Source organism: Anastrepha obliqua, chromosome 1, assembly GCF_027943255.1.
Source record: "Anastrepha obliqua isolate idAnaObli1 chromosome 1, idAnaObli1_1.0, whole genome shotgun sequence".
Lineage (NCBI taxonomy): Eukaryota > Metazoa > Arthropoda > Insecta > Diptera > Tephritidae > Anastrepha > Anastrepha obliqua.
This window is the reverse complement of record NC_072892.1, coordinates 4,749,598-4,757,201: the sequence shown is the minus strand read 5'-3', so window position 1 is coordinate 4,757,201 and position 7,604 is coordinate 4,749,598.

The window sequence follows — 7,604 nt, the reverse complement described above, 5'->3', positions numbered from 1 at the left end:
GAACAATTTTATTTTTACCAAGGCAAGGACCCCAAGCATAAGGCGCTTGATGTTCGCTTGTAGTTGATGTATAACTGCCCGAAAGTGCTCGAAACTCCACCACAGTCCCCTGATATAAACGTCATTGAGCATTTATGGGCGCATTTGGAGAATAAACTCAAAAATCACAAAATTTCAAACAAAAAGGACCTCGAAGCTGCTCTTAAGGACGAATGGGCTAAAATTGATCCTTCCGTTTGCAGAAATTTGGTGGAGTCAATGCCGAAACGACTAAATGCTGCTATTAAATCCAAAGGGTTTCCCACAAAATATTAATTTTTATTTTTATTGGCTTTTAAAGTAAAATTTATTTCCATGTCCGAGTTCTTTTTTTTTAGAAATGTTGCAAGTTGGTTCTTCATTTACTTGCATATTTAATGGTAACTTTAATGCAGAATGTGCAGTGCGACCGCCGTCCAATAAAGTTGCCGCTATTCCAGATGATGCCAAAGCAAATGCAATATTAGGCTGTGTTCGTAAATGCAACATGACGCGCAAACTACAATTGCATAACAAACAGAACGTTCAGAAATGCCAATATTGCAGCACTGCAATAATCAAGCGTTCAAAAAGACAACAATTCTATCAGCTGTCACTCATAATTTCTATCAAAAAATTGTTTACTGCATTTACTGCATTTAACTACGATGTCTGGTGAAAAGTAAGCAAAACTGTTTTATTTAAATTTTTGTATTGAAATTTAGTTAAATTATGTTAATAATAATTGTATAAATTACTATTTTTACATTTTTAGTGAAAATCTCAGTAATGCGGAGACACAGTTATTGCTGAGAGTACGGTTGAATATGGAGGACGAGTTTAAATCGGGTAGAAGGAAAAAAAATGTATTGTGGAAGAAAGTTGTGACCGAAGTTAAAAATGTAAATCCCAATATAAGACTGGACAGTACCACAGCGCAGAGAAAATGCTTAAATCTCTTGGTAACGTACAAGCGCATTAAGAAAAGAAATAATTCTTCCGGTAGAGAAGCTACATCCTGGAGGTATTTTGAGGACTTCGGCGAAGTTTATGGTACAAGGCACTCAATGACTCCTCCAACAGCAAATTATTAAAGTGAAACTATAAATTATTAATTTTCATAAAACTTATAAAACCTTACTTTAAAAGTGGCCCAATTCATTCGGAAATGGGAATAGAAAATGTCCTCGGGAAACGACTTTATTGTTTTAATAAACGATTTGTTTTTAGGTATTTTTCTTTTTAAAGACAAACATTTGTACCTAAACGTTTTTCTCTTTGACTTCAATAGCCTTCTTTTTCTTAAATTTAAAGAAAATCTATCTTTTCTTTGCTCACAAATTTCGTCTAGTGTTAGATTCAGCAAAATTTCCATTTTAGTATTATACGCGTTCAAAAATGCAAACAAACGTATTTGCAAATTGTCAAAAATTGTATAAGAAGTATCAAATGTCAAACTTGCAGTGTTGCCACTGATGCTTATGCTGCAAGTCATGTTGCATTTACGAACACAGCCTTATTCTGTGATCGAATGGTGGCCAAAATTAACGACAACAAAAACGTTTTTCCAGTCCCACCTGGTGCATCTAAGAAGAATATTCCTCCTCTTTCATTTGCAACATTGTCTATAATTGTGTCATATGCCTGCCTTTGTTCTGTGTTTAATTTTGGAAGGTTTGTTGTTACAAATGTGTTCAGATCATTTCGATCATATTCTTTTTCACGTCTTAATTCTGCATTGTATGCAGGCCCGACGAGTGGGGGCGATCGGGTACTTTTTCCCCCGGGTCCGGAGTTTTCAGAGGGGCCCGGAATCGAGATTATACGTATTTATATGAATTAGACATCATTGGAAAGGGCCCGCATTTGCAATTTTCCCCCGGGGCCCGGGTATGCTCTCTACGGCCCTGATTGTATGCATCATGCATCGGACGATTTGGTGCGATCATACCTAACTCAGAGTTTTATTTGCAATCATCAGGCAAAAGTCTTCGATTTTAATTAATGCATCATTGTATAATTCATCTGTATAATTCAAATTTGGATTTGCAGTAATGCGACGTACTTGATGTAGGATATCTTCTGTCATGTATTCTTGGTAAGCAGTCAACAATTCTTTTGGGTTTGCTGGGAAACATGTAGCAATAATGATGGCAAATAGTGTTCTTATTTGGTGTGGAGAACTTGTTGCACATGCATCCATAACAGTTGCATCCCACTGATTATCATTTTCAAGCAAATTCAATTCTTTGCATGCTTGCTGATAAGTACAACAAAGATGAACATTAACTCGTTTCAAACTTTCGAATGATCTTGGGCAGGGAATATCAACTAAGAGTAAACGTAAATAGAAACATTCCACTTTACTTGGATGCTCAGTGTAAAGTCGTCCGATTGCATCACCCAAATGAACACTTGGATATCCATCTACAGGTATTCCTCGTTGCTTTCGTACCCAGGACCTTGATGATGCATTCCAAGTATAATATTTAGGAACATTTGAATAAAGCAATGTTCTTGCAAATGAATCTGTTTCACATAAGTTGAAAAATGCAGTTAGTGTTGTTGCTGGTGGTCGTTCGGCCATTTGTTGAGCAGTATTTTCAGTGAAATAAACACTTTGTTCATTTTCTAAATGGACTGACAAATGAATAACAGCTGGATGGCGATCATGAATCGGAAATGATAATATTCTCCAAACTGCTTCGTTGCTACTAATGTATCTTCCCATTTGGTAATTAGTAATTTCATCATTTCGATTTACAACTCCAAATACTGCCATGTCACTTCCTTTATTGATATATTTGCATATGTATTTGATGGATTTTACGGTTGAATATTGTACAACATTTATATGTGCGTTAAATGTTTTCGATAATAATTTGGAATACGGAACTATCCCACGGTTATCGATCTCCACATCTTGATTATTTATTTTCACAGTGACTGTTTTTCCATTATCTTTTGGTGATCTTCTACGGTACAATATGTATATATCCATCATTTCCAGTCATTGTTTCCGCAATTAATTGCCTTGGGTAGTTTTTTGAGCATTTACCATCAACCATACATGGAGAATTTTGATTTAACGTACCACACGGTCCATGAATCATGTTTTTGGTTACAGTAGTATGTAATTCTGGATCTTCATTTATATCTGGAATTTCAGCACATATAATATGATCAATTTTATCTGTGGTTAGTTTTTGTTTTAACCAAATGAAAAAAATGCGCATGAGGCAAGCCTCTTTTTTGCCACTCCACAGAATACATGAAACATTGTACATCTCCGTAAACTTTATGTTTTACAATGAAATCCATTAGAGACTGTAGCTTTCGTCTAAACACTCTTGCAGTAATGTCATGCCTATCAGTAGCTGATTGCCCAGTATATAAATGATTCTTAATATCATCCCATTTCGGATTGCATGTGAAAGTTATGAATAAGTCGGGTCGCCCATAATTTCTGACATAACACATTGCATCTTGGGCGTATTCATGCATATGCCTTGGACTGCCTGTATACGATGAAGGTAATATTAACATTTGACCAATGTTATTAACGTTGGTATCGTTGTTAATTGCATCTCGTAAATGTATGTATTCGTCACAGCGTAATTTTCTTTGGTTGAATCTAATGTAATTCAATCGTTCTGTTTCTATTTTCGCATACATGTCAACAATATACTGATGAAATAATTTACGACATTTTAAAATGTGATTCTCTTGATTTTCTCTTATCATAATTCTGTATGCATAATAATTCATTGCGCTTACAGTTTTATTTGTTTCTTGACCATTTGCTGGATTTATTTGTTTTATATCAATCGAATAACCATCTTCACCACGACAGAACATAAGAGGATATTGTAATGCATTATATTTTCGATGTGTTTCATTAACACGTTGCAGTGTATCATTTCTTCTTTGCAAAACAATATCTCTTGGTTGAAATTCATCTCCAGATATAACAATTGCAACCTCGTTGCTTGAAGTTGGTTGATTGTATCTTCCACGATGTTCACCGGCAGGCGTTTTATTTGCATCAATTTTAATTTTATGATTATCAGATGACAATCTTTCGATTGTTGTTTTAAAACTTTGCACCAAAACATTGTGTGTGTGTAATAAATCTTGTAATTCTCTCATAATGACTCTGTTTATATTTCTGGAAAATGCACACCGTGCTTCAAGTTCATCATCGTTGTCATTAATGAAATAAATTTGCAAACATTTTGACTCTTGATCGGGTAGTGGTAGTAATGAACCTATTAAGTGATATGCTTGCCCTTGAATCTGAAAAAAGCCATAATTTGTGTCCATAAAATCTAATGATTCATTAGATGTGTCAGCGAATGTTGTTGAACGTTGAAGTCTATGTATTACCTTGAACGTTGGAATGAAGTTATCGGTTATAATTTTTCCAGCACCAAAAGATGTCATTTGAAAACATGAATTATATGTGGAAATTTTTTCAAGAAAATGTTTGGAATCGGGTGATGTTTCCGATAATAATGTAGCTCATGGTTCGGGCGGATATTGTATGTCTGGTAAACGAACTTTTCCTGCAGCGCAACACATGCCTGGTGCTTCAGTTTTGAATTTCAATGCTTGACAAAATCCGCAAATTTTATCCATACTTCCAATGACAACGTATTTGTGAGATGAATAATCAAGTTGTGGATTATATTGAAATGCTGCACCATTCAAATTTACAGAATTGATATTTATTGGCCGATTTTGAGAACGTGACCTAGTACGATCTCTTTGTTGACTTAATCTATCAGCATGATTTTCCTCACTTTCATTTTGTCTGTGATTTTGCACATTTCTATTGTGACGTGTATTACGTCCGATGTTAGCATGTCTTCTACCTCTTGGCATTTCTTTTACCGAATCAAAGTGGTCTTCTTTATGTCGCTCTGAGCTCTTGATTGCTATTTTTCTTAACTGGAATTCAAATTAACATACTGTTAGCGCCATGTTTTAAAAATATAATTGAACTGTGAGCACGCGTTGAAATGAAAATTACACAGAACAGAAATGGGAAATGATCAGCAAAAATAATATATATTTTTGAAATTTTTCTTGAAAATATCTACGGAAAGTGTGAAAACAATCTCTTTTCTTAAATATCTTAAGTAAAAACTTCTAAACTATTAATTATTTTTTCCGATTTCTGTTGTGTGTATTTTTCACACCATTTATTCACTGTTTCACTTGTTATCAATCATTTGCAAAATTAATATATATTTTGTAAATTTTTCGTGAAAATATCGTTGGAAAATGTGAAAACAATCTCTTCTCTTAAATATTTCTGACGCACTTTTTTATCTCCTTGGTTGATGCCTGGAAACTGCTTCACTTGAACACTTTACCAAATAAAACACTTTCTTGTTAGTTTTAACTTTTACTTTCACTATGCACTATTACTGATAACCTTTGGTAATCTTTTAAGAAAACGGCCTTACTTAAGTACTTTTTTAGCGACGACCTGTTCAGGTTCGTTGAGCTAATGGTTTTGCTTCGGTTATCCCGAAGTGTGGGTGCAAAGAAGAAGTATTTAAGCAAAGTGTTAAGTTAGACACAGCAGCGTTGTGTTACGATTAATTATTGCAGGCGGTCAGCTACAGCTGTGCCTGCTAATTTGTATGTTTCTATTCTATGCGAATGCAGGCGTGCAGCCACTGCTATATGAATATATGTATATGTATGTATGTTTGCATTCCATTGGAATGTATGTAATGGAATGAAAATTTAGGCATAAATACTGCTGCGTTAACTTGTACATATGTGAGTAAAATGTACGCTCGATGCAACCGTTTACAATAACAACCACACAAACACAACGCTGCCTCGTGTATACTGTGTGTTGACGAAGAAGTAAAGGAGATTATAACCAAACATAGTTACAAACCTTCTCCACATGTGTCTCTTCAATGTGGCAAAGTTTGGTTAAAATCGGTTGAGCCATTCTCCGCAAAGTTCATCACAACGCGAAAAACGGCTGGATTTTTAATATATAGATGTAATTGAATATACCATTTTAACTGGTTGTAGTACATAAGAATTCAATCTCTTAACCTGAAGGCGAGTTCCCAATTGGTCTATATCTGGAGTCCTTAGTTACCCAGCGAAAAGAAAAGTCCTCTTTTCATTAGCATTTATCAACAACTTACAATGGATACTCATGTGGTTCAAACACATCCTAGGGTTATCCAGGTCCACGCTTTGGTCTATATCTCGAGACCCTAGTTACGGAGGGGCATTAAAAATACTCTATACAACAGCTCCCATTTGCTACCCATATTGTACAAACACATCCTAGGGTTACCCGGGTCCACGTTTTGGCCTATATCTCGAGACCCTAGTCACGGAACGGTATGAAAAATTCTCTGTACTATAGCAATCATCAGCAGCTTCCATTTGCTACCCATATTGTACAAACACAACCTAGGGTTACCCGGGTCCACGGTTTGGCCTATATCCCGAGACCCTGGTCACGGAACGGTATGAAAAATACTCTATACCTTAGAAATCAACAACAGCTTCCATTTGCTACCCATATTGTACAAACACATTCTAGGGTTACCCGGGTCCACGTTTTGGCCTATTTCTCGAGACCCTGGTATCCGATTCTTAAAATTTCAAAACACAAACCATCTACTGAATAGTCCAAACAAAGCCTAAAAATTTGGTTAAAATCGGTTGAGCCATTCTCCGTAAAGTTCATCACAACGCGAAAAACGACTGAATTTTTATATATACAGGGTTGGCCATATTAAACTGACCCATGTGATTATTAAAAAAATATGGAAAAAGAAACATTTTTTTGTGTTTCATTGTGAAAAACATTTAATTTAGTTCAAGGAGATTCGTTTACATCACTTTTTGAATATGATATCGCGCAAGTGGTCGCCCTTAGCACGTATTTGGATATGTACAGGGTTGGCCATCTTAAACTGACCCATGTGATTATTAAAAAAATATGGAAAAAGAAACATTTTTTTGTGTTTCATTGTGAAAAACATTTAATTTAGTTCAAGGAGATTCGTTTACATCACTTTTTGAATATGATATCGCGCAAGTGGTCGCCCTTAGCTCGTATAGCGTAATGTGCCCGTTTTTCGGCGTTTTCCATAGTTTTGGCCAGCGTCTCGGCCGATATGGCGGCTATTTCCCGTCGGATATTGGCCTTAAGTGCGCCTAGTGTCTTTGGCTTGTTGACGTAAACCTTAGATTTCAAATTACAGTAAAAAGTTATAGGGTTACTCAATGGGTCAGTTTAATATGGCCAACCCTGTATATAAAGTTGAAGCAAAAGGCCGCCACACTGCATTAGAATAATTTTTTCCCGCATTGGTATACAATATTTTGCACCGAAAAAATGTTGCAGTACTATCAATTGTTGAACTGCTCCAATGCACTTTCATCACGTAGAAACTTGCGCCAGTCATTTTGACTGGTACTGGTATTACTGTTAACAACAAAAACTATAGGTCTGTTCATGAAGCAAATATATTAGTTTGTAAAAGTTGTTACAAATTATCACGTTTTGGTGTTTATGTACCTAAAAAACTTGCAAA